This window comes from Oryctolagus cuniculus, chromosome 4, assembly GCF_964237555.1.
Source record: "Oryctolagus cuniculus chromosome 4, mOryCun1.1, whole genome shotgun sequence".
NCBI lineage: Eukaryota > Metazoa > Chordata > Mammalia > Lagomorpha > Leporidae > Oryctolagus > Oryctolagus cuniculus.
The window spans coordinates 91,484,845-91,512,034 of NC_091435.1; the positions used below are offsets into that span (position 1 = coordinate 91,484,845).

A 27,190-nucleotide genomic window follows, 5' to 3' on the forward strand; every position below is an offset into this window, starting at 1 on the left:
CCATTCTAAAGGAGGAGGCTGAATTTAGTGATTTTTAAGCTCCTCCTGCCAGAGTCCTTTAGGGAGACACAGCAGAGAAGAAACGCGGAACCCACCCCCTCCACTTCATCCACATCCGTTCTAGTTTACTCATTCATCGTGAGAGGCTGCCATAGGCCTTTGCATAAATAAAACGAAAGCTGGAAAACCATTCTCAACTGGGGAGACAGGACAACTCAACACAACGTAACACCTGGGCTGGAACCTGGACCAGAACAAGCAAGTCAGTGGAAAAGCAGCTGACATCCGAACACAGGCTGGACACAGGTCTTAGTGAGGTCACAACGTCACCTTCTTAGCTTTGACAAATGTGTCACAGGGATGCAAGATGTCAGAATTGAAAGAAACTTGGTGAGGGGCATATGGAACTTACTTAAAAAGTAAGCACAGAGTCCAAAATTCAGTTTCTTTTAACAGACAACAGTAACAACAACAATAAAAAAAAAAAAAAAAAAACCCTGCCCATTCCGATGGTCTCCAGTTGCTTTTCCAAACCACCCCTTGTGACTCTAACGGGATGGCACTGGTGACAGCGCTCACATTTCACACACAGCAGGCATCGGGCTGTATCACAGGAGCTCATTCAATCCTTACAACAACGAGACGCGCTAAGACCGCTATTCTCATTTCACAGATGAGGAAGCAGGAACCTAAATAGCAACAAGTCAAAATGCTCACGGCAGAGCCCAGACACAAACACAGGCGCTGTCCGTGCAGAGCCCAAGCTCGTGAGTACTCCGTAGATAGACCAAAGCCGTGCAAATGGTTCTGGAATTTTCAAGTAGGCCTGCCTAATGAGAAGAGACCAAAAGACTAACACAAAGACAGGAATGTGAATACTGTATTTCCCAGAAAGGAGATGAAACTGAAAGACTCTCGAGAAAACTTCCCAAGTTCTGAAAGCCTCCCCTGGAGCAGAACCTAACCACACTGCATCCCCAATGGCCTCTCACATCTGAACGACATCCCTGGGACTGCCCTACCAGTGCCCTGCCCTCTCAGACCTCTCATTCTTGCAGAGTTGCACCAGCAGCCCGTGCGATGCCCTGTGCTCAGCCCTTGCCAGCGGCCTCCTGACATGTTCACCCCCGAAGTGTCCGGGAGGAGGGCGAAATGAACTGTGCAGGCCGCTTTTGCAAGGTCTGCAGAGCAAGGGCATGCTCCAAAGTGGACCCCATTGTTGGACACAGCCAGAGAGAAAAAGCTGCGCGAATGGGAGTTCCCTAGCTGGAGAATGGCAAACCTTACAGCAATAAGACAGTAGACAAAGAAGAGGCAAGCTTGCGCAGCAGAGGAAAACGAAATAAGATCCAAGGACCATGAATCCAGAATGAGTCAGACACAGGAGATCCATTATTCACAGAAAGCCTATGGTGTGTGGGCATGAGGCTGTGCTGATTGTCCACATTTCTTTGCTCATATCCCTAGGCTCAAAAAGACACATCTGATCAACCATCCAGGTTCACTTGAACTTACATTGACTCAGAAAATGTTAAAACTCAACATGTTCAGGGGCTGGCACTGTAGCATAGCAGGTAAATCCACCACCTTTAGTGCGGGCATCCTATGTGGGTGCCGGTTCGAGTCCTGGCTGCTCCACTTCCAATCCAGCTCTCTGCTATGGCCTGGGAAAGCAGTGAAAGATGGCCCAAGTCCTTGGGCCCCTGCACCTGCATGGGAGACCTGGAAGAAGCCCCTGGCTCCTGGCTCCTGGCTTTGGATCAGTGCAGCTCTGGCTGTCACAGCTAGTTAGAGAGTGAACCAGCAGATGGAAGACCTCTCTCTCTCTCTCTCTCTCTCTCTCTCTCTGCCTCTCCTTCTCTCTCTGTGTAACTCTGATCTTCAAATAAATAAATAAATCTTAAAAAAAAATGAACATGTTCTAAGTTGAAAGGGCCCTAAGAGTAACCCTAGCCCAATCCTGACATTTCAAAGATGGAGGAAAATCATGTCCAACAAGAAATCAAAAGAGAAAGAGGGCTCCCGTTTCCCTGGCCTGTGCTCCCTTCCACATACGTAAGGACGACAGGCTGGGCACTGCCAGCTGACGCCCGGAGAGCACAGCTTGAGACCCAGTCGCCCGTGACGTGGTGGAGCAGATTTGTAGCTTCTCCTGCATCTCATCTCGCATGTTCCATCTGCTGGTTGCTATGGGAGAGGGAACACTGACAGCATTATTGTAAAGGAAATAGATGTCTTTTCAGGGAGAATACAAAAGGGTAGCTTGACCTAAATGAAAAGGATGATACATTTGGATAAGAATGAAATAGGAAGACACAGGTGACTCAACAGTGTAAGGTACATTTAATGGAAAGGGAAGGCAGAGGAAGCAAAAGGAAACTAGACCTGTTAGAATGAAGCCATCCATGAAGGGGCCAAGATCCCTGCTTGAAAGATGGGGATTCACAGGACAGAGTCTCCGCCCCAGACAAGGTGTCAGAATACCTTATCAGGGGCCCATGCTGTGGCATAATAGGCTAAGCCTTTGCCTGCAGTACCGCAACCCATATGGACGCTGGTTCGAGTCCCAGCTAATCTTCTTCCGATCCAGCTCTCTGCTATGGCTGGGGAAAGCAGTAGAGGATGGCCCAAGCCCTTGGGCCCCTGCACCCATGTGGCAGACCCAGAGGAGGCTCCTGGCTGCTGGCTACAGATCAGCTCAGCTCCTGATGGAAGACCTTTCTCTCTGTCTCTCCCTCTCTGTCTTTAATGCTATCTCTCAAAAAACTCTTAAAAATAAAAAATAATGCCTCACTGAAGTGAATTAAAGATCATGTCTGCAGATGGACAGGTGTTCAGTTGGAAATAAACCTAAAGCAGGCAGTCCACTGCCTCACAAACCTCTCCAGGTTTGCAATGAAAACTGATCCAAGCTATGACGTCAAGATGTGACGGTGTCTCCACCAAACCAGTCATGCCAGGATTCCACAGCTGTTCTGCCTCCAGGGTCATGGGAACCCTCCCCCAGGCCTACCTGTCCTCCAGGGGGACAGCCTGCCTCCATCTCATATGGCAACTGCAGCCAGAAGCCCGTGTGTCTGGAATCTCCCACTGTATCTGCACACCTTTCCAACACAAGAGGTCTTCAAAAAGTTTCTGAAAAATGTGTATTTTGAAAAAAACATGCATGGATTTCAAACACAAAATTTCACTCCAAAATAAACTTCTCTTTGAATTCCGTTGTCCAGGCTCCTTTGGAAGTGCCCTCAGAAAGTAGAACTCCTGATTCTATCACAGTTAATAAGGTGGACGTCTACGCTGCCCTTCTCAGCTCGGAGAGGCTCAGCATGTTAGTTCCCATCAGCTTGCAAACCTCAGCTCCCTCACTTCTCCCTGCAAAGGACACGACCTGTGGTCCACAGCAGCTTTTCCCACAGCAAAACGGATACCTAATTCCAAGAAATATTCTAAGTAAAATGGGGGAATGCCAGGTTCTACAATGAAAGAATTTTGTGAAGACTAAATCACTTGGGAGGTCACAAAGTACATTATTTACTAAAACCTCAGAAAAGACTCATGACAAAGATATCCATGGAAGCAAAGCTCCTTTGGTGGGGCCAGCGTGGTGGTGTGGTGGGTTAAGGCGCCACCTGCAATGCTAACATCCCAACATCCCACATGAGCGCCAGTTAGAATTCCGGCTGCTCCACTTCAAATCAGCTCCCATCTAATGCACCTGAGAAAGCAGTGGAAGCTGGCCCAAGTGCTTGAAGCCCTGCCACCCACGTGAAAAGGAGATGAAGCTCCTGGCCCCAGCTTTCGCCTGACCCAGCCCTGGCACTGCAGTCATTTGGGGACCAGAGGACAGAAGATCTCTTTCTCTTTCTCTCTCTCTGTCTCTCCCTCCTTCCCTTCCTCCCTCCCTCCCTCTCTTTGTAACTCTGCCTTTCAATGAAATAAAGGAATCTTTTTCAAAACGAGTAGAAGGTGGACACTTGGGGAAACACTGTCTCAGAGAAGGACAGCATTGTAAGACCTCCGTGCTGTTGGAGCAGCACCCACCCCTCCAGACGGCGTGCCCTCCCGAGAGCAGAGATGCTGTCTGATCACCATCACGGCACCCCCGACACCCAGCCCTACCCACAGAGGCCAATAGCTCTGTGTTACATGAGAAGACAGGGCCAAAACGGCAGGATGACCTCCCCTGTATCTTCCTTGCTGCTTGCAAGGCTGTCTCATGCAGAAAAATGCATGTGGCAATTCTTAAAAAAGGGAATGGAATGTGATGGGAAAGTTTCTCGGGTACCCATGCACCCAGAGGTCTCCAGACAGCGCAGACAGCTGACTCCTCCTCTCCTTGGCTCAGGCTGGGTATGAAGAAAATGAAGATGACAAGTCAGAAGAGGAGAGCACTGGGAAAACCAAAGGACCTTTGGGGTGGAGGGGGGCAGAAATGTTGGGGATAAACAAGACCTGTCTGTATCTCATTTAGACTTAATAAGAGAGTTTGCTGAATGTTAATTAAATACTCAGTGGTTGTTACCAACTGTGGTGATTAACTTAATTTTGAATTAAATAAGCAATAAATGCTTAACTGAAGTTCTATTAAATTTTACCCAGCAAGTGAGGAATATCAGGCTCTTAATTGACTTTAAACAAGATAGTTATGGCAAGTTAGTTGAATTTTTATTACCTGAAGATAACTGCCTTATTAAATCTAAATTGACTATTTTATTTGAAAGGGAAATATGTCATCCGTTCTCTCCACATACCAAAACATAGCCAAAAAACTTCACAGCCCAAACAATTTGGATTGGCACTTTGTTTTGTGATCCCATTTTGCTACTATGTATTCTTTTAAGAATAAACATAAGTTGAAAAGCACCAGCGATGACTAGGAAGGGCTTATATCTAAGTAGACCAAAGAACCAGATGGACACGTTTTCTGAAGCACAAGCCAGGCCTTTGCTTTCTCAGTGTGGATACAGTTTGAGATAATATTTAACATCACAACACTGAAATTTCCAGGATGTCTCCAGGGTTTAAAAACCTACTGATAGAAAACACTTGAAATCATTACTGTTCAAATAAATGGTCGGCTCTATTACTGAACGAGCTGTATGACCTTAGGTAATTAACCTCACTTGTCCAAGCCTCAGCTACCACACACATCAAATGAGGAAGCTGGATTGTAGATCGCTGACTTTCTGCATTCCGTTTTTTCTTTACAGTATATGCAGCCCCTGGAACACTGCCTGGCACATAGCAGGTGCCCAACAGCATCAACGGACGGACTGAATGAATGAATACATAAAGCAAATTTAGGCAACTCAGAGCACTAAGCATTTTTAGCCCTCTCTTACCAAGTTTCTACAGCACAGACAGTTTTTAAATACTGTCGTTTGACAATTTGCACAAGGAGAAACACAAACACTAAATCATGGCTTGGGAAATATGTTTGATAATGAAAGAAATGCAGGTTAGAGTAATAATTAAATACTGTTTCTTACATATTAATTACACAAAGACAAACCCAAGTTGTAAAATTAAATCCTGGTGCATATACAGTGAAACAAGCAGATCCATACACTGCCAGTGACTCTGCAAAGAGGTGGGATTTTTGGAGAATAAATGGCAACAAATATGAAAAATAATAAATACTTGAAACTTTCACGCCTGTAAATTCTCACTCCAAAGAACTTAGAACAAGTTTAACCAATCAAAACATATTTATTTAAGGTCTTCTGTGGAGAAACAAAAGGGGAAAGAGCTCAGCTGCCTTACCATCTGGTAGGCTGACACCTAAACCACCTAAAAGAATGGGGACAACAGTTTGCAGTGACATTACACAGGCTCCAGCGCTTTTCCGCGCTGACCAGAGAACTCCTTGCACAACCACGATCCATGAATGGCACTGTTATTCCCTTTTACAGATAAAGAATCAGGAGCTCCCAGAGACTTCATAACCCGAGAAAAGGAGGCAGTGGCAATGGCGCAAGTGGTGGGGTGGTCTCCTGCCACCCACAAAGAAGACCTAGATTGAGTTCCAGGCTCTCAGCCCAGCCTAGTGATCACAGGCATTTGCGGAATGAGCCAGCAGGTGGGAGATCTCTGTCTCTCTGCCTCTCAAATTAATAATATTTTTAAGAGGTGGGGGAAAATAAAAATGCCTAAGAAGTCATTGTTTTTACAAAACAGTTTAGAAGGGAATAAAAGCTATTTCCATTGATGCTTATTGTTAACGTGTTTTGATGTACTGAATTGCACTTGATTTTTTTTTTACCTTAAAACTATCCTACTGCCAAAAGGCTAGTAGTTAAAGTAGGATTTATTGATTTCAGGTAAATGTAAAGCTCAGGAAAAAATAAGGAAGAGCTTTGTTGTAATAATAGTAAGCAAAAAGAAATGATGTAAATGTACAAAAAAGTGGCCATGCACTTTTGGGAAGTTTCAACTAGAATTATGGTCTCAAAGAGATCAGAGAGAAGTATTCAAGTAGAGGGATTTTGATTTTTTAATGAAGTTAAGTAAATGTATTCTAAGTGAGCTCTTTTTTTATTGTCTTTTGATTCAGAGTAATTAAAAAATCACTCAATTTCTATACTACTAAAGATATTCTTAAAACTCAGGTTGTCATTTATTACTTCATTTATAGAATACATTCATTCATAGGTTCATTCAACAAACGTTTATTAAATTCCTACCACATATCAGGATCCACAATGGATGCAGAGGGTATGGACAGGAACAAAAGCCAGAGCCTGGTTGAGATGTCTGCACAGGCAGGCACAAGGGGACTTTAGTATCGTGTTAATAGAAAACTTGAGTCCTGGGTCAATGTCCAACTAGGCTGAGCCCTGGTCAGATCATTTAATCTTTCCCAGCCTCAAGTTCCTGATCAGTAAAACTTGGACCATAGTAACCACAGGGCTACTGGAATGATTCACTTGTAAGTTATAAGAAAAACACATGCTTAACTATAAACCCTATAAAAAATGGCAAATGAGGCAGACTTCACAGCACAGCAGGTTAAGCCACTGCTTGGAAAGTCCACATCTCATATCAGAGTGCTTAGAGTCAATTCCCACTTCTGCTTCTGATCCAGCTTCCTGCTAGTGCCACCCTGGGAGGCAGCATGTGATGGTGCAAGTACTGGGTTCCTATTACCCATGTAGTTTGTTTCTCTCTCTTTCTCTCTCTCTCTCTCTTTCTCTCTCTCCCCCCCCTCTCTCTTTCTATCTCCCTCTCTCCTTCCCACCCTCCCTCTCTCTCTCTCCCTCCTTTCTATTGCTATGCTTTTCAAATAAATAAATAAATTTTAAAAAATTAGCAAGCTGCAGAAAGAGCCATACTACGTTGATGGTTCTACTGCAATCACATCATGCAAGCTGGCCTGGGCTACAAAGATCTCTCTGGTGAGTGTTAATTTATGGACACCAAAATGGTGGTTCTCTTACTAAGCTGTTCATACTTCTGACTTTTCTCCAAAATGACTACAATGATAAGGAAGACAAATGGAGAGAGGACCCCCAAATGATATTTCTATATTTCTTCCCAGGAATTAAAACAAATGAATAAAGAAATAAGGAAAGTCAAGGTTGAAAGGCCTCAAAGAGTCTCTTACAGAGGTCTTCAACCAATGCCTGAATTTTTTAAATTTTCATTTATGTATTTTCTTTTACTTGAAAGGGAGAGAAAGATTTTCCAGATATTGGTTCACCTCCCAAATTTCTGCAACAGCCAGGGCTGGGCCAGGCTGAAGCCAGGAAAATAGAAGTCATTCTAGGTCTCCCACATGGGTGACAGGGACCCAAGTACTTAGTACTTAAGCCATCACCTGATGCCTCCCCAGGGGTGCACTAGCAGGAAGCTAGATAAGAAGCAGAGGTGGGACTGGAACCCAGGCCTTTGCTATGAGATGTGGGTATCCTAAGTGGCATCTTAACCACCACCCCAAGTGCTCACCCAGATTGCTTGAATTTTCACTGTAACATGATTAGTTTTCATATCAAATAAGAAAGACACTCTCAGTGCCAAACCAGTTGTTTTCCCCCAGTGACTGGAGATTCTATAAATCCAGAAATAATCAATTCTATTCAGAATGAAAAGGTTTCCTGGAATACTTTCAAGAGGAAAAGCAGTGGAGGCTTGTCTTGACAAACAGTTCTCTCCCCATGCATGCATTCTGTCACCCTTCTAAGACACCAGTTAGAGGATGAGGTCACCAGAGGGCTGTGCTGGGACCAGGGCTGTGGTATCTGCTCAGGGCCTGGGTCTCCATTTCTATAAAACGAGAAGACTGAGTGACTCACATCCACTGCCTCAAGCCTAGTCCAGCTTTGTTCAATCTTCCACCTGGGGTACTGCAGGACCTCTCACTTTCTCCACCATCCTCCAATCCACCCAGCACCCCATAACCAATCAATCAATCTACAAAAAGACAGACCCAAGCATCTCACTGTCCTACTTGATGAAGTCTCAACTCCAAAAAGCCATCAGGGCCCTTCTTGGTCTCAGCCTCATGTCCCTGGACTCTATTATGCCACCCATGACTGTAATTGCCCAAGGCATCATGCACTTTCTCCTCTCCAAGTCTCCTTCCATGTTAATTTATTTAAATGGAAGCATCTAAATATTTTCTCCTCCTCTAGCCCCTCCCACAATTTTACACTCACCCTTCAGTGCACAATCAAATGACAGTCGCCTCATCTGTAAAGTTTACAAGGGACCTTAGAGTTAGGCACCACCCAACCAGTCTCAGATATTGTCTGCACATACTGGCACATATCATCTTGATTATTCACATGACCTGGAGACAGGAATCACAGAGCTTTCATGTTTCTAGCTCCCAAACCCAGAGTAGAGTTTCCCTCATCCATTCAAAGGTACACTTTAGCACATTATGCCAAGCAAATCAATACACAAATGTGTCAAACTGATGGACAAATATTTCTTTAAAGTCCTGCCCAGCTGTCAATGCTGGGACCTTAATATTCTCCAAGTGAAGCTGCCATGGCCCAGAGGAGAGATTTCCAGGGGAGAAACGGGCAGCTAATGGAATGCTGACCTACCTTTCACCTCACTCTAAGAAAAAGTGCCACTCACCCGCCTGGTCCCTGTAGAGTTTGCCTTTCCCATGAGTCAGGGCACACCCCACCCTCTGCGTGCCAACTCCTTATTGCAGTTCCTGGGAACTATCAGTTTTCATACCAAACAAGAAAGGCACTCTAGGTGCCAACCCGGTTGTTTTCTTCCTGGGAACTAAACATGAACAATCTTTAGTGGAAATTTATTAGAAAGACGAAGGGCACGTGACTCTGCTGACCTCCTGGCACTGGATTTAGCACAGCACTGGGCTTCCACGGTTGCAGTTCCAAGTCGCTATTCAGGCCACCGGATGGAAAAGAACAGATCCAAGAACCCAGCTACAGCACACACACAGAGAGTCAACCTTATCTCTTAACTAGCAGTAGCCCGAGCAAGCTTGCTCCCATTGCCTCTTGGTCCTAGCCTTCCCAGGTTTCAGTGTTTACCCCAAGAAGCCCTGGCACTAGCAACAAGCTGGGTCTAAATGCCATGCTCCCCACCTGCAGGGCAAGGTCCCACCCCTGTGGGCCAGACACCACGCTGGCCACCCAGAACTGGCCCGACACAAACACTACACTGCCTCATAAAGCCCCTTTACAAAACTGTGTCTGGTTCCCACAAATGCCTGCATCAGCTGCTCTCTTTTTGAGGGTAGCTGAGGCTCAGGCATGTTCAGAACTTGTTTAAGATCACAGCGCTCATGGGTGGCCCAAACACAGGTCTTGGTTTTCCCTACATCAAAAACCATGGGTGATGGTACTACCAAGATGATGGGATGGGTAAGCCCAGGCTCTCAGGCTCCATGGTCCCAAACCTGACTCTCAGTCTTGCTTTCCAAAGCCAAGGACTAAAGCAGCTGGGGTTGCTAATGAATATCAGTGAAATAACAAGAAGTTCCTTCCCTGTGTATAGGGCTTGCTCACCGCAGAAGGGACAGAGTGGGACAAGAGCTCTGGAGGCAGGAATCTTTTCTCACTCTGTCACTTAAGGCCCTGCTCCCCACTGGGAAGGTTCCTTCACCCCTGGACTCCTGCCACTTCCACAAGACAAGACTTGTCAACCCATATCTTGGATAGCAGTTGGGGACTAAGTAATAAAAATGACTGTAAAATGCATTCACCACATAAAGTGCTATGAAGGGAATGAAACACTAACAGGTTCTGTGAGATGGGCTGCGACGGGCACATTTAAGAGGAAAGGAAAAGGCAGGGGGATCTACCTGCAATGGATCTGAGATGGTCAGTCTGAAAACCTTAGGCAAGCAAAAGTAAGGACACATACAAGAACAGTGGGTACAGAGAGAGGGACTGTCACAAGCATGGAACCTCGGACTTAGCACAGAGCCAGTAGCTTGGTTCTCACACACAAGCCACAACCATCAGTGGCAGTAAAATAAATAAATCCCCAAACCACACACACATTCCAACTGAACCACCTTAATCATACTGCATTCAAAGTGCAAAGCACCAGGTTCAAACCAAAGATAAAGTGCACTCCAAGCTACCATCCCTCCCAAAATTCTCCAAAGCAAAGCCCCTGGGGCTGAGAGGGCAGGATAAGGAAGCAGCAGAAACTGAGAATGAACAGCCACCATGGAATGCGGGCTGGTCCGGGAGGCTGGGCCAGGGCTCAACACCAGCTCAGGTGACAAGGGTGTGGCCACACAAAGCCGTGTGGGGCCTCAATTCCCTCCTCTGCACCACGAAGGCTCAGGTCACCCCAAGGCTCCTGTCAGTGCTGACAAGGCAGGACCTGGCTGCCAGCTTGCTGCTTCTCCTACTGACTATGAACTCTGGTATCCAGGAAACAGTTGTCCACACAAGACTGATAAGCTAGCAAATAATTAAAAGGACAGGAGTAGGCACTAAACTACTTGCTATCATTTTAACAGCGCACAGCTTCCAGAATCCCTTGCTGCCTCTCTACTCTGCTGACCAGAGAAATGGTCCGTCTCTCAGCAGTCTCCTAAGCTGGGTCCAGGCTCCTGCGGTTGGCCTGCTACTTCTCAGCCATTAGAGCTGTGGGAAGCACAGACCCAAGAAGGCCCTCCTTTGCTCAAGAAGCAATCATAGACCCCCACCCCTTGCCACCTCTGCCATTGTTCTTAGTTCAGCCTGCTGTCCATCACCCCACCCTCCCTAGCCATCCCCATCTCTCACAGTGATCTCCGAACACACTTCTCTCTTCCCCAGACACTCCTGGGCCTCAGGTCTGTGTACAAGACTCTTCTCTACCTGGAAAGCTCCCCCACCCTTATGGGTTGCCCCACGTGAACACCTCCTCACTCCTGGAACCCTAACTCAAATGTCTTCTTTTCCATGCGCATTCCCAGATCTTCCAGGACGCTAGTCACTCCTCTCTTCCTGTTCCCATTAGCTCTTTATTAAGGCCTTAACATGCTCTATTTTAAACTGTCTCCTATACTAGACCGGCGCTCCTTAAAGGAAAAGCCCAGTTCAGTTTTCTCTGCTGGCCAGTATCCAGCTTCTCTGCCTGGCACATGGAGTCATTCAGCACAAACTTATGGCCATGTGTTGCTGAACAACAGGGACACGTTCTAAGAGGCGTGTTGTCAAGGCCAGTGTAATGGTGTAGCAGGTAAAGCAGCTGCCTATGATGCCAGCCTCCCATATGGGCGCCAGTTTGAGTCCCGGCTGTTCCACTTCCAATCCAGCTCCCTGCTAATGGCCTGGGAAAGTGGCAGAAGATGGCCCAAGTGCTTGGGCCCCTGCCACCTCCATGGGAGACTCAGAAGCTTCTAGCACCCGGGTTCAGCCTGGACCAGTCCCGGCCATTGTAGCCATCTGGGGAGTGAACCACCGGATTAAAAACATCCTTCTCTCTCTCTCTCTCTCTCTCTCTCTGTACCTCTGATTTTCAAATAAATAAATTAATCTTTTTTTTAAAAAGTGTGTTGCCAAGTAATTCCGTTGTTTTGTAAAAATCATAAAGTATACTCCCACAAATGAAGATGCTTACAGCATCACTGGACATTAGAATCTTAGGGTACTGCTGCCGTATATATAGACCACCACTGACCAAAATATCATTAGACAGCAACTGGTTGTACTAAATTTAATACAAAAGACTGGGCTGGAAGTGATCACACATCTATGTAGGGGAAGGGCAAGCAGTCTGCAAGTTGCTTCACGGCCCAAGGTGAATTATATCTCCATTTTTAGATTTATTTTATTTATTTGAAAGGCAGAGTTAGAAAGGGAGAGAGAGTGATTTTCCATCCTCTGGTTTACTCCCCAAACAGTCCCAACAGCCAGATGCTATATCTGGGTCTCCCATGTGGGTGCAGGGGCCCAAGCACTTGGACCATCCTCTGCTGCTTTCCCAGGCCACAGCAGAGAGCTGGATCGGAAGTAGAGAAGCCAGGACTCGAACCAGCATCCATATGGGACGTAGCACTGCAGGCAGTGGCTTTACCCACTGTGCCACAGCACCAGCCCCTGATCTCAATCTTAGAGGATTATAGGCTTACAATAGGCAGATACCCAGGTGGAGGAAGCAGCATAGGTAAAGGCATGGGTTAAGGAAACAGGAATGGTCAAGGCCAGCAGAACCACCAGCTATGGGAGGGGAAAGTTTTAGAGCAGCAGCAGGTGCAATCGCTCTCAGCATCACTGACCTAGCAACTCTCCACTCCTTGGTCCCTCGGTTCCCCAGCCTTCACCTCATGGGCACAACTTCAGCACAGGTGATTCTCAGGCCAGTGCTGGGGCTCCTTAGGCTCCTGAGGTGAGGTCAGAAAAACAGTCCCCCTCCCCCGTGACTGCTGTCCCTGGTTGCAGTGAACTTCCTATCTTCATCCAGCAAGAACTGCCGGAGGCCTCTCATGGGTCGGGCACACTCATGTGCATTGGGAATGCGGACATCAAGAAAGGAGACAGCATTAGCATCCTCAAGAAGCTTATTCTAAAGTGGAAGCGAGGCAGACAAGCGCGTAGCTAAGGTGAAGTGGTGATTCACGCTTATATTGTGTCAACAGACGCTGTTCATCCACTCAGCAAACGGCTACTGAACATCTTCAAGGCATCGGAGATGAGAGGCAAGGATTCAAGACGAGAGCGCAAGCTCTTGGTCCTTTCTCCAGGTGCCATTCCTGGGGGCCATGTCCTCTCACCAGAAAACAGGCAGCTCATCATGCCTTTATCTGCAAGTTATCAAAATGCAAAGGCCCACCTGAGGCAGGCAGGTGACAGGAAGGCCCCTAGGGATCTCTCTGAGTCTTGAGGGTAAGGCAGGATCCAACAGGAGCTGTTTGGTTCAACTCCAGAGAAGCCCCCACGTTAAGGGCAATGCCTGAGACCCACGCCCTTCATTGCTGATCACCTGGTTACTTGACCACTCCGACGGCCTGTCTGCAGATGCCCAGCAAATGCTTACTGCCACAGGGGGATGGAGAGAGAGGCGGGGCTGACAGGCGCTGGGGCTTCTCCAGTTAGGTCTGGAGAGAGTAGAAACCCTAAGGCGGAGGGAATGGCAGCCTCTTCGGAGAAAACAGAGGTCAAGGGCAGCTCCCTTGTGGAACACAGCAGGCTGCTCACCCAGGTGAGCCCTCAACTCTCATCCCATTGGGATGCAAGGAATGTGTGCTGAATGAAATTCCAGGGAAGGATGCCAAAGAACACAGTGGATTTCAACTTCCTGTGCTTGCAAACACAGAAAAGAAAGGTGAGAAGGCTCCAGATCAGACAAAGGTCCCAAACTACACCATGTCACTAAGTTGTGAACCTTATTTCACTTGTCATTCTCTCATCTGCAAAACAAAAGTTACAATCCTCAAACCTGCCTCAATGAATCAATATGATAATTACACAAGTATTTTAAATTTTTTAAAAATTGTATTATTAGGAGAGAATGAGAAGATAAACATTTTCTAGCCTCAACTCTGGTCTACCTGCTTCCAAGCATTCAACCCCTTAGCCCTCCAGCCACGCACTCACCCCCCAATCTCATCTGTGTGATCTACATTAGGAACACAGCAGTCCTTCCTCCAGGCCTACGGGCAGAATCCCACAACACTGCCATCCCTTCCCCCTCCCCTTTACCCGCGTGTCGTGTACCTCCTGTGCACCTGCACATCCATGGATTTCCACCCAGACACCAGCTTCATGCCGCCTTGCCCACCTCCAGCAGGGCACAACCCAGAAAAAGTCCCTACCCACTGCGGACACACTCAGCTCTGAGCACCTAATTGCTGCCCTGGGTCAAAGTCTCAGGTTCACTCAGCTAGCAGGAAGCACTGTAGCTTGTGACCATCCAAATACATAATCCCAGAGATGGTGCAGAGCCCTGCCCAGCTTCGCTCTCCAGTCGGTCTCCACCGAACCATTTGTCGGCCCCTGGAGCCCAAGATAAGCTTACACCTTACTTACCAGAAGGACGAAAGCTCTGCCCTTCTCCACTTCCCAGAGCCCCCTCCAAGCCCGCATTCATACCTCAGCCTTGAGAATAAGCCACCTTCTTCCCTGCACCTGCAGATCCTCCCTCCCGCTTGGGCAATTCCTGCCTGGGCCGCAAGACTCCATTCTGACACTGCCACCTCTACGACGGCTTCCCTGAGGATGACGACCCTCCTCAGGGCAGAGCAGTCAAAACATACCTCAAGCACTTCATCTGCTGACCCCGCCCCCCCGCCCCCCCACACCCACACGTGTGCTCCTCCAGGAGTCTTCCTCGTCTTTGCGCTCCCAGAGCCTAGCTAGTCTTGCATAAGCGGGATCCAGAAGGTGTTTCATGCACTCCGTTTCCCTTCTTCTGGCTTTCTGGCTTTGCCATGTTACCCGCCATCTTCTACCCCACTGCTCTGTTTCAGTCCCAGCAAATCCCGGGCTTCCCAGCCCTGAGATCTTTGAGATTCCAGTGGAATAGCTGATGGGAAAGTGTTTTATACAGCACAAAACAATGGACGTTCATAAAGAACGTGATTAATACATTTTCATCAGATCTAAACCACTGTGTTAACTTAGGGTGAAAGAGAACTGCTCTACCACCACACATCCATTATGACAAGAAAGTGGATTTCAGTGAAAGGAAAATGTGAAAAAAGAATGCTTTAAAATTGATTTACTGCAATTTATTTGTCTCAATAAAAACAGCAGCGTGCTATAAAATTTTCATATTCGCCAATGGCACATAACAGGCACTCCGTAACATAAGTCATGGAAATGAGCAAACACTCACTGACAATACTCGCAGGGCCAAATCATTGCCTCTCCCGCTGGAACTGGGCAGCAGGAGGCTTCCCAAGGCCAGTGCCTCCCCTCAGGTCCCAGCCTGCTCAGCACGCTCCAATGAGGACTTCAAGTCAGGACCAAACTTTGTCACCTGGGATTTTTAAGGCCCTTTGTAATCAGGTCTCCTCTGCCACCCACCACTGCCTGCGAAGGCCTGCCTTTCCATCAGACTGTGTCACTCTAAGAAAGGCTGGTCCCAGCGGAGCCAGTCAGCTCCTCCGCCCACTGCCTGGCCCCGAAGCCAACTCTAGGCTCCAGCTGTTTACAGGAAACCTGACCCTGGAGGATTGCCTGACGCAAAGGCCACAGGCTTGCCACCCTTCCACTCATACGGCAAATCCCATCTGCAGTCTACACTCAAGACCAGGATGGAGAACCTTTTTTCTGGGTATTTATAACATCATTCTCAGGCCATACAAAATGATCAACCTAAAAATCAGCCTGCTGCAGATTTATTGAACTTCGAGTCCCGCCGGCAGTGGCTTTGGCAGGGCCAGACCAAATGATGTCGTGAGGCTTTTATGTCCTGTGGCCTGGAGGTTCCGCACTCCAGCCCTGTTCTGGCCTGTCAAGGCCTCGGTGTTGGGGTAAAAACCCTGCTGGGTGCTCTGGCCCCTGCCCCACTGTTACGCACTAGTTTCTAGGGCTGCACTGCTCTGGATCTGGAAAACAGAGGGAGTTAAGGATGGGAGGGGCGGAGATCTGCTTTCCAAAGGCACCCCTAGCCACACACTCTCCCTTCAGTTCTTTAAAACTTTCTTAAAAGCACATGGCGGGGAGGGCGGGGTGGGGGGCAGAAAGTCACTAACACCTTAGTGAAAACGAGTTTTATTGAGGAAGCAAGAAACTTAGAAAGAGGAGAAAAGGCTTGAGAGAGAAAGTGAGTTGGAAACTTTCTGTTAACCATGTCTGGTATGAGGAAAGTGGCTCAGTGATGGCCACGAGTTTTGGTAACTGTTCTGTGAGGCAGGAGAAACAGCCGCTGATGCCTTGCAGGGAAGAGAAGCCAGAGAGCCTTTGCAGTGGCCCTAGGACCCCAGGGAGGCAAAGACCCCGCCCTACCCCAGAACTCCTGCACACTTCCAGGGAATAGCCCACTCCCCCTTCCGGCCAGGCCTCAAACTAACATTTCCAGTTCCATCTCCACTGCCCACAGACTGTGGTCCCCTCTGGTCTGCTGTCCCTTATCCCCGAGGGCCTTTCTCGGTGCCACCGGGGGCGTCAGATAACTCCCCATCCTTCAAAAGCCCTGATCCAATACAGCCCCGTCCAAAGGGGCTACCCTGCATCTCTCCCAAGTTTGAGAGAGAAAATCAAATTCCTTCCCCCAGCTCGCCTAAAACCTATCCACGCCTTTCCCCAGGCAGCTGCACCTCCCACCTGCGGTCAGATTGGGCTTCTGGGATAAGCTCAGCAATCCCTGAAGGCCAGGTCTAGGCCCAGCACCCCCAGCACTGCCCTGCCACCGAGGGGCTACTCCAAAAATGCTTGGAGAAGGGACCAGGAGCTGGGGGCCGGCCATAGTCGTTATGGCTCGGCCCGCAGTAAATGACTTCGGGGAAGGCCCTCCTGCCCCCTGGGCCTCAGTCCTCCCGACTGTAAAATGGGGGACTTGGATGTCTGGATCCCTAGGCCCTTTCGACTGTGACAACCGGGATTCCGCGAAAGCTCCGAGCGAGCGGCTGGGCGTGGCCCCGCCCCCTGGGCGCCCAGAAAAGCCCAGGCAGGGGGCGCGCGGGGAAAGACTCCAACCCCGCCCAGCCTAGGGTCGACGCTTTCCCCAAAAACTCTGGACCCCCCTCCCCCCATGGCGCGCACCCCGTGATTGGGCCGCGGCCGGCACTTCCGCACCACGGCCCGGCAGCCCCGGCAGCGCGCGCGCCCCGCGCTCTGCGCCCCGCACTCATGCCGCCCCAGAGGCGCTCGCGCCCGGGGAGGGCTGGGGGTTCCCGAGGCGCCCGCAGGCGGAGGCTAGGGGGAAGGAAGGAGGATTTGCAACAATACCTCGGGGAGGAGGCAGCCCGGGCAGCGGCGGCGGTGGCGGCGGCTGGAGGCGGAGGCAGAGGCGGAGGAGGAGGTGCCCGGGCACTCCCCCTCCCATTGTCCCCGGCCCCGGACAGGCCCGGCCCCGCGCCCCGCACCGGCCCCAGCGAGCGCGCCGCCCGCGCTCCGCGTCCCGCACCCCCGGGCGGTGCAGCCAGCCCTTACCTTGCGGCGCCCGGCTCTGTGCCGCTCGCTAAAGCTACTTATCCCGGGAAAGCTCGCGCGGGGCCCGGGAGCGAACCCACAGACAAAAAGTGAAACTTCGACAGGGCTGGAGCGGCTGCTGGTTGGTGCCTTTCCCCCTCCTTCCTCCCCACCGTCCCCACCCCCTCCCCTCGGTCTCCCGTGCGGTGCCCTGAGCGCTGGAGGCTGACGTCAGGGGCCTGAATTCCTGACTTTGCCTGCACGCATTTGTCCATGTAAGGTATGGGAAGGCGGGTGCCCGCGGGGCCGCCGCGCAGCGTCCGCCCGGCGGGGGAGGGGGCGCCGCAGCGGGCAGTGCCTTTGCCAAAAGGTGGGCGCACCGAGGGCAGTGCATTTCCTGGGAGGAAGAGGAGGAGACGCGGGAATGCAGGGAGCTTGCAAAGGAGGAAGGGAAAGAGGGAGGTGTGGAGGCTCGGAGGAAGAGGAAGGAGACGTAGGAGGAAGCGGCCCAGTCAAGGGGCTGCTGGAGAAACGGGGGAGCCAGGGGCTGCTGTTCGGGCGCCAGAGGAGAGCGCTGAGCCCGAGCGGAAAAGATCCGGCCGTGGAATCGCCTTCCAGTTTCCTGCTCCCCCCGCCCCTCCCTGGCTTCCCAGCTCGGCTCCAAACTTACAGGCTGTCAGAGCTGCCAAAGACCAAGTTGCAACCCATGCAAGTCGCAACTGACGCTCTCAGAAAAGAGACGACTTGTTCAGGGTCGTTCACGCCTGGAATGCGGGAGCAGACCCGCTGCTCTGTCCCGCAGCTGGTTCCTGCCTCCAGACCGGCAGGGCCGACTCTAGAGGGATCTGGCTTGGGTGTCACCAGGCAGTGTAGACCACCCAGAGAAGTGATTTCAGACTGCCCTTGGCCCAGCAGCCAGTTCCTGGAAGGTCCTGGTTGCCAGCGAGCCCTGAGTACCATTGACAGTCAGTACTGCAGAGCACGTAAGTAAAGGAGCCCCTGGAGTTGAATGTTTAAAGCCCCTCCAGGAAGCCCAGAAAACCTGCTCTGTGCTTATGGCTTCAGAAACAGCCCAAGAACTGGGGGAACTGGTTTGAATAAAGACAAGCCTGTTCTTGGAAGGCTGGCGTCGGGTTTTTTTCGTCTGACATTTGTGAATGTGAGCCACGATGAGAACCTCCATTAACTATGTCAAGCGGTTATAATGTGTGGCAGCCATTTCCTGGAAGGTGCTCCGAGACCCGAGACTTCCTTCCCTTCTCGTTCTCTCCTGACAATACCTAAAATAAGAATTCCTCACCTCAGCACATCTTAATGTACCCATTCTCACCCACACAACAACCGCATCTTCAGGTGAGTGAGATCAAGGTGTGATTCCCTCTGCATTTGGGGCAAACACTAAAGTCAGTGACTCGCCCAACACAAACCTTGGTCCCTTGGCCAATCCTACACTCTCTCCACCATGCACCTGGCCCTGACCCCCAGCACTGCCTGCTTCCAGGCAGGAATAGAGAGAATACAGCATAGGTTACCTAGTCATGGAGATTCCAAGCGTGATTCTTCCTAGGTTAGATTTTGGTGGAATTCTTTTGACAGAATTAAGGCAATGAATGTAAACACACGTGTTCTCAGCCTTAGGGAGCCCGCTTTGTGCAGTCTTTGAGTTCAGGCGCTTCTGGGCTCTAATTAATCTCCTTGTCCCTGTCAATTTGCTCATCTACACATAAAACATATGAATGTAGTGTAAGGGCAAGGGTGAGGATGCACCCATTCCACAGCGTAATGAAATACTGTTGCTTTCTTTGCAGCAAACATGATTTGAAATGGCAAACACTTCTATGAGTTCTTCAAGAGATTCTGTTCCAGGGCAGTAGGATCAGATCCTGTTACAACCCAATCCATTCACTGTAGCAGATGTTTCGGCAAACCTGTGTCCTCAGTGCTATGGTTTAGTATGAAAAGATCCCAGTTATCTCATGAAATAAGAGCGGACTCACCCAATCCTTGTTAGATATAACGGATTTGACCAGCATTTCTTCCTCTCCTCTCCCCAGCAACACACTTATAAAGAATAATAGGGTTCTAATGAGGATTAATAAAATTTAATAAGGTATAATTAGAGTCATTCATTTCCTCCATCATACACATTATAAGAGTGCTGTGTCGGATCCAAAGATTCTACTAATTATGTTGAAACTGTTGTATGAGTGTGCTGGGGAAGATCACTGAAATATTTCAACTCCTGAAATCTGTATGACTGGCTCATGTAGGCATGGTGTTAGTGTGAGCATTACATAAAGGGAATCACAAAAGATAATTTTGACTTGTGAGGCACTCACCAGGAGTACAAGCTACGCAGTCATAAATTGGATGCTTGATGAACTACATACAGTGTTGCACCAGTGCCAGCCCCAAACCCAAAGCCACATTCTCATTTGCTGTTCTGGTCTCTTTTGCCCTCTCTTTCTCAACATCCTATTAACACTTGCTCTGGTGGGCTTGAACTTGAAAGGCAGCGTGTGTCATTTTTGCGGACTTGATGATAGAGAAAAAGTTTACCAGTTCAGAGACTAAATGAAGCGCAGAATTTCAAGGAGGGTGGGTGGCATGTAGTCTGTGGATGGCACACTGGTGGGCCAAGGGCCAAGGGCTGCGTTCTCATTGGTCCAGTGATGGCACAAAAGACTTTCAGGCCAACTTGGCTGTGGTCTCACCATTCCTGAATCCATTCCAGTCCCCAAAGGCTTTTGCATCGCTCATGCCTGTCCTTGTTTTGGAGTGCTTATAATATACCAGGCAATAATCTTCGAATTGTTCATATGCAATTCACTTAACCCTCACAAAACCCTTCTAAAGTCGGCATTCCTGTGTCCCTGTTTTGTCCATAAGGAAGCAAGCCTTGGAAAGGTTAAGCAGCTTGCTCTTAACACAGGGTTAGTACTTTGGTAAGCTGAGATTCCATCCTGAGCCCTGGCATCCTGGCAGCTCGCCTGCCTACTGCTGAGTGACCATCTGGTCTCAGTTTGAACACTCCAGTGTGAGGAGCTCATGATCTCCTTCAGCTGACCAAGAGGAAAAGCTATGGACCAAGAGAAAAAGCTGTGAAGAGACTACTAGAGGAATAATAAGGACAAGAGGTCTATGGGACATAGAGAGTGCGTACCCATCTGAAGTTGCTTCTCCCCAGCTTCAATCCCATCAGGCCAGACTCCTTAGTGTGGTTCACACAGCCCTTCGTGGTTTGTGGCCTACTTGCTTCTATCTTTCTATCCTTCTCACGCCCCTTCCCTCTTGCCAGTTGAAGTTCTAGAGTTTTCGAGCACACCCTACCTCTCCGTGTTTATCCGCCTTTGCACAAGTTCCTCTTTCAGGAGCAGGCTTCTCCATTCACCTGGCAACCCTAACACACTCACACTCTTCAGACTCCTCTTGAATATCCCTCCCACCCCCTGCTGCCATCTCCAGCCTTCTCATGGCCTCCACAGAGCACTCCCTCCACTCTGTGTAACTTCAGTCCGTAGGCCCTGGGTGGTGCAGCTGGTTACCTCACCTTTGTCTCTTTCTGGACCAAGAGTCTAATGTGTGTCTGAGTTGTTATCATACTGCCTGCCTTGGTCATTGTAAGCATCCTGCTGTTTGGGTTTTTGATTTTGTTTTGTCTTCTTTTAAAAAAAAAAAAAAGATTTATTTTATTTTACTTGAAAGTCAGTTACACAGAGAGAAGAAGCACAGAGAGAGAGAAAGAGAGGTCTTCCATCCGCTGGTTCACTCCCCAATTGGCCACAATGGCTGGAGCTGCACCGATCCGAAGCCAGGAACTTCCTCTGGATCTCCCACGTGGCTGCAGGGGCCCAAGGACTTGGGCCATCTTCTATTGCTTTCCCAGGCCATAGCAGAGAGCTGGATGCCAACACTGCAGGCGGCAGCTTTACCTGCTACGCCACAGCACCGGCCCCATGATTTTTGTTCTGTTTTTCTTACTCTTTGTCAAAGGCAGAAGAAGAGGGAAGGTGTCGGGCCCGAGTTTAAATAAAATCAGACACCTTCATCAAGAGATGAGGTCTGTATGCAACTAGATAAATGGGAAAGGGAGATGAAGACTCAGAGGAGCCCAATCATTTGGGAGCAACAACAAGGCTAGCACGGGGAGGGCACAGAAACAAAGGGTTACAGTCCTTCTCTTGTCCTAAAATTGCTGTGCAACTCTTGACAAGTTATCTCCTCTCTGGGCTCAGTCTCTTTATCGATAGAGTGAGATCCTTGGGTTTACTGTTCTCTAGTACTCTCCCGGCTTTTCAGTTTGATGTTACATTCTACCAAGAGACTAAATTCATTTTTCCAAAGTATAGCATGCCAAAAAAAAAAAAAAAAAAAAACTTGTGAAAATTCCATAATAATCAACCAAATTAACCCAAACCTTCTGGCTGCCTCTCCTCATTCCATGACCAAGTCCTAGTAGGATTTTTGCAATTATAGGCTGCACCTCTGGCACCTTCCATAGCCCCCGACAGTGTGCCACCCCTTCTTTGATTTCCTGTCTCTGGGCTTTCTTCATTCAGTTTCCTCCTCCGAACCTGAAAGAATCTCCCAGGTCCATCTTCACAAGTGCAGAGCCCACCTGTCTTGTTATAGGCATCTCTCAAGGAATCTTCCTTCCTTCCAAACGCCTCCATTGATAGAAAAATAATTTTTCTATCTCCTAAGAAAGGTATATATTTGAGTATTCTATTGCATTATAATTTTTCATTCGTTCGATCTCCCAAACGTCATATCCTTTACACCAGGATTCATGCCATGTTCATTTCTCCTCCCGATAGCCAAGGCGATATCTGACACTTATAACCAAATGTTGTCCAGGGAGTGAGTTACTGAGTGAGTGGATCCTTCATCTTGGCTAGAAAAGCAACTCGACTGATGCCCTCTTTCTGCAAGATTGATTGTGTTATCTCAGACTATGACTCTGCACAGGTACCAGAAGGAGCAAGAAGAGAGGTCTAATATTCGTCTTGTGTCACCAGGTGCCCTTTGAGCACTAACGTTGAGCATACTCACATTTATTAATTAATTGAGGATATGGTTCCACTATAAGAACAGACATGGGATTAAACTATGATTATTTGGCAGTGTTATATCAAATTTAAAATGTCTAAATTCCTAGAGTCCTCTTTTTCCAGGATAAACTAAGCACACATGACAGTTCTAACATTTGGTGCATCCTGTTGCACAGTTCTCCCCCCAAGGTGAAGTACCAATGTGGGATGCAAACTTGCCCTTTGGACGACAGGGACTCCAGGCCAACCAGATGAGCATCTGCCTTTGGAAAAGAGGAGAAAACCTGATTCAATAAATAGTGGTGGTGGGCTTTAGTAAATGCAGCATTAATGATAATAAAACAGTTTACGAAAGATTTGCCTCTTCTCTGTTCTTGACACCGCAATATATAACAAGAAACGATGTTTTTGATGTAAAAAAAAAAAAAAGACTACATCATCAGACTTACAAAGTGACTATTTTCTCCTTTTGTTGAGGACTAGGTCTTTTCTTTAGGAGAAAAAAAATGATGTTATACCTACTTTCTTCAGTGACTTTGGAAGAATCGAGCCAACGTGGATTTAGGCACAAAGTTTACACAGTTTTCAGAATCAGTAATAAATATGTTTTGGTCAGTCTGCTGGCTTGTGACCTTAAGTAAACCGAGGACCTAAAATGATATGTTAAACCAAAGGGGCTGGCATTTGCACCCTCATCTGAACATTACAAAGTCTGCGTCAGGCAGGTGGTATTTCTTGACCTGACTTGTGAAACACTGTAGGCTTGTTCATCTGGATATCTTTTTATTCCAGATCACCCACGTGGCTACAGCTTGTAACTTGAAGTGCTGAGATGGCTCGGGCTGCCGGAGCTGCTTCCTTTCAGCAGGTTTGTTAGGAACTTTCTCTCTGCCTATAATACATAGCAGTCAGGCAGGGAGAAAATAGTAACCTCTCAGGATTTCCTGAGCAGAAATATAAGCAGTTTGAATGGTTGTGACGGCATTCATAAATGCCAAGTAGGATTGTCCGTGTTTCTGTAGGTTTCCCATGGAGCTAAGGTCAAGACATAGCACTCAATCATAGAACAGCTCAGAGAGGATGTTCAGGCTCAGAGATAAGTGACTGGTTTCTAGTCCCAACTTTGTTAATAAAGATATGACCCTGGACAAGTCATTTCATCCCCCTGAACCTCTCTCATTCATTCACTTACTCATCTACCAGATGGAGACCCCACCACCACCACGTCCCTCTGTATCTCTAAGGCGTGTATCAAATAAAATAATGCTGATGTGGGCACTGTGCTGTAGCAGGTTGTGCTGCTGCTTTGGGATGTCCTGAGTTCAAGTCCTGCCTCTGCTTCTGATCCAGCTTCCTGCTGATGCACACCCTGAGATGCAACACGTGATGCCTCTAGTACCTGGGCCCCTGCTGTATAGTCTTGTCTGTTGTTGACATTTGGGGACTGAATCAGCAGATGGAAGATATGGCTCCCTCTCCCCCTCTACCTCTCTCATTCTGCCTTTCAAATAAATATAAATAAACTTGCCAAAAAATAAGTATAAAAGTACACTGAAAAGTGTACACACTATGGAAGTGTACAGAAGTATTGGTATCAGAGTTCATGATTTCTGACACTCTTTTCCCTACTCAGTGCTTCTAAGTTAACCCCAATGTTCTCAACTGGTCTGTCTGACCCTTAATTTGACCCTTAAATTGACAAGAATAAATCAAGTAAGCCAAAAACTGACCCAAATTCAATATATATTAAGCCTTGATTTCCCCAAGTAGAATGTGGATAGCTTTATAGCACACAGCTTTCAAGTGAGGATTACTAAACTGATGTCTAAATTCCCTGAGTGCTTTTCTTTAAGGAAAAAAGTGGGATGATGACTGAAACTCCAATTAAATTCTTTAAAGTACATGGCTTTGACATTTTATTCCTACCTCTGATTACGTTTAAAGGATTATGCTTGATCACCATGGCAGATGTAAGAAGCTACAGATTTGAATTTGTTTCCTTCCATTTTATGATGACTAATTGTTACAGTTCAAAAAATTATATAAATTACAATGTCTCCTATGGTGTGTGCCCCCACATAATCAAAATGCAAGTAACATTCATTGGGGTAAAGAATAAAGAAAATTAAGAATCACGGGCAGTTTATTTATCAGTAACTCACTGCTTAATATTTAGCTACGAGATGATAATCACTCACTGTTGGGTATTTGACTATATGATGATAATCTTTCATACTCACTTGACCTTTTAGAGAATGGGTATAGTGCCCAGAATGCTTCCTAACCCAGTCTTAAATCAGAGTCTGAATCAGAATTAGCAATGGTCCAGCATGATGTGTTCTTAGTCAAATAGGGTAACCATACATCCAAGTTGCTTCAGTGGTCCCAACTTATGCCTATTGTCATGGGATAATTATTAATAGCATTACCTTTCACTCTCAAAAGTGGCCCAATTTAGGTAGTTGAATTTTTTGTTTTACTATAGCACAAGATTTGTTCAAGTAAACCTTTCTTCAGTACCTATTAATACAGAAGGTGTATTTTGAAGTTGAGTAGGTGTTCAAAATGTGGATGAATTATTTTTAATTATTCTTTTATTATCTCACAAGCATTTCCAAGTACCTGGTGTAAAGCAGGTACTTGACTAAATACTAGAGATACAACAAGAAATGAGACATAGCCAAGGGGGTTGCTATAGGTTGATTGAACTTACAATTACCTACTCAGTTACTATAGAAATGATATCTGTAGGCCGGTGCTGCAGCTCACTAGGCTAATCCTCCACCTGCGGCGCCGGCACACCGGGTTCTAGTCCTGGTCGGGTCCCGGTTCTGTCCCAGTTGCTCCTCTTCCAGTCCAGCTCTCTGCTGTGGCCCAGGCGGGCAGTGGAGGAGGGCCCAGGTGCTTGGGCCCTGCACCCACATGGGAGACCAGGAGGAAGTGCCTGGCTCCTGGCTTCAGATCGGCACAGTGCACCAGCTGTAGCGGCCATTTGGGGGGTGAACCAACAGAAGGAAGACCTTTCTCTCTGTCTCTCTCTCTGTCTAACTCTACCCATCAAAAAAAAAATGATATCTGTGAATGATATCAAATTGAGCCAAATTATTATGAGCAGGGCTAGTGCTGTGGTGTACCAGCTAAAGCTGCTGCCCGCAGTGCTGGCATCCTGTATGGGCACCAGTTTGAGACCTGGCTGCTCACTTCCAATCCAACTCTCTGCTAATGTGCCTGAGAAAGCAGCAGAAGATGGCCCAAATCCTTGAGCCCCTGCACCCACGTGGAAGACCCAGAGGAAGCTCCAGGCTCCTGGCTTCGGATCAGCCTGGCTTCGGATCTGCCTGGCTTTGGCCATTGCAACCATTTGGGGAGTGAACCGGCAGATGGAAGACCTCTCTCTCGCTGCCTCTGCCTCTCTCTAACTCTGCTTTTCAAATAAATAAATAAATCTTTAAAAAATTGTTATGAGAGTCTATAGGAGTTGTACCCAGGTCTTTGGGGATGTAAGAGCAAAGAAGATTGGCTAAAAGAAATACTAGGTAAAATAAGACCTAAAAAGAAAGTAGGTGTTAGTTACGTGAAGAAATTTAGGGCCATAAGGAATACTCTAGGCAAAGGGAACAATGCATGTAAAGACAGAATTGTGTGATCATGGTAAGATCAGAAAGCTAAAAATAGTTAACTATGATCTGAACATAGAAAGTGGAGGTAAGAATAGATGACCTTATGAGGGAGGTGAAAAGAGAAATGGCAAAATTGAATGAATATAGGGAGGTGAAGACTGTTCAAGAAAGGAACAGAAAATAGCAGGAGGGCGCAGAGGAGAAGCAGGTGATCTATCCTGGACATTGATTTTACCCAAAGGACTCTTGATCAAGGGATAAGCCACCCAGATCCAGTGCACAGGGTGTTCTACGCAGTGGGATTGGCATTGCACTAGCTTGTTTCCTGCTCCTGGCCAGTCTTATCACCTGTGGGTCAACCTACATATATATGCACATACGTAACTTTTTTGAAGGTTTATCTATTTATCTGTTATGTATTTATTTGAAAGACAAGAGTGCCAGAGAGAAAAAGGGAGAGAGAGAGAGAGAGAGCAAGAGCTTCCATTCATTAGTTCACTCTCCAAGTGCCTGTAACAGCTGTGGCTGGGCCAGGCCAAAGCCAGGAACCTGGAACTCCATCTGGGTCTCCCATGTATGTATTAGGGAGCCTAGTACTTGGCCATTATCCACTGCCTTCCCAGGTGCATTCAGCAGGATGCTGGATAGTAAGTGAAGTAGCCAAGGCATGAATCAGCATGCATAAACAGAATATGGGATACAGGCATTCAAAGCAGAAGCTTAAACTGCTGTGCCACAATGCCCTCCTCCATATGTAGCTTTTTTTTTTTTTTTTTTTTTTGACAGGCAGAGTGGACAGTGAGAGAGAGAGAGACAGAGAGAGAAAGGTCTTCCTTTGCCGTTGGTTCACCCTCCAATGGCCGCCACTGCCGGGGCGTTGCGGCCGGCACACCGCGCTGATCCGATGGCAGGAGCCAGGTACTTATCCTGGTCTCCCATGGGGTGCAGGGCCAAGCACTTGGGCCATCCTCCACTGCACTCCCTGGCCACAGCAGAGAGCTGGCCTGGAAGAGGGGCA

The 27,190-nt window shown here is 47.8% G+C and overlaps 1 protein-coding gene and 1 long non-coding RNA gene across 19 annotated transcripts in view; one reads left to right on the forward strand and one right to left on the reverse strand.

Annotated features, from left to right (window-relative positions):
• LPP (LIM domain containing preferred translocation partner in lipoma) overlaps positions 1-17,870 on the reverse strand; it is a 727,525-nt gene extending 709,655 nt beyond the window's left edge. For 4 of the 17 annotated variants that reach the window (XM_070072374.1, XM_070072378.1, XM_070072372.1 and 1 more), the window contains exon 1: positions 17,523-17,619. The gene's annotated coding sequence lies outside the window, so the exon portion shown is untranslated. Of the gene's footprint in view, positions 1-17,318; positions 17,433-17,522 lie in introns of those variants that run through there. The other 13 variants (XM_070072379.1, XM_051859193.2, XM_051859195.2 and 10 more) reach the window with 11 other exon arrangements.
• The window catches only part of LOC108177991 (uncharacterized), a 140,036-nt gene continuing 130,311 nt past the window's right edge, over positions 17,466-27,190 (forward strand). The window contains exons 1-2 of one of the 2 annotated variants that reach the window (XR_011388006.1): positions 17,466-17,643; positions 23,345-23,420. This is a non-coding gene — a long non-coding RNA (uncharacterized lncRNA). The remainder of the gene's footprint in view (positions 17,644-23,344; positions 23,421-27,190) is intronic. The other variant, XR_011388007.1, reaches the window with a different exon arrangement.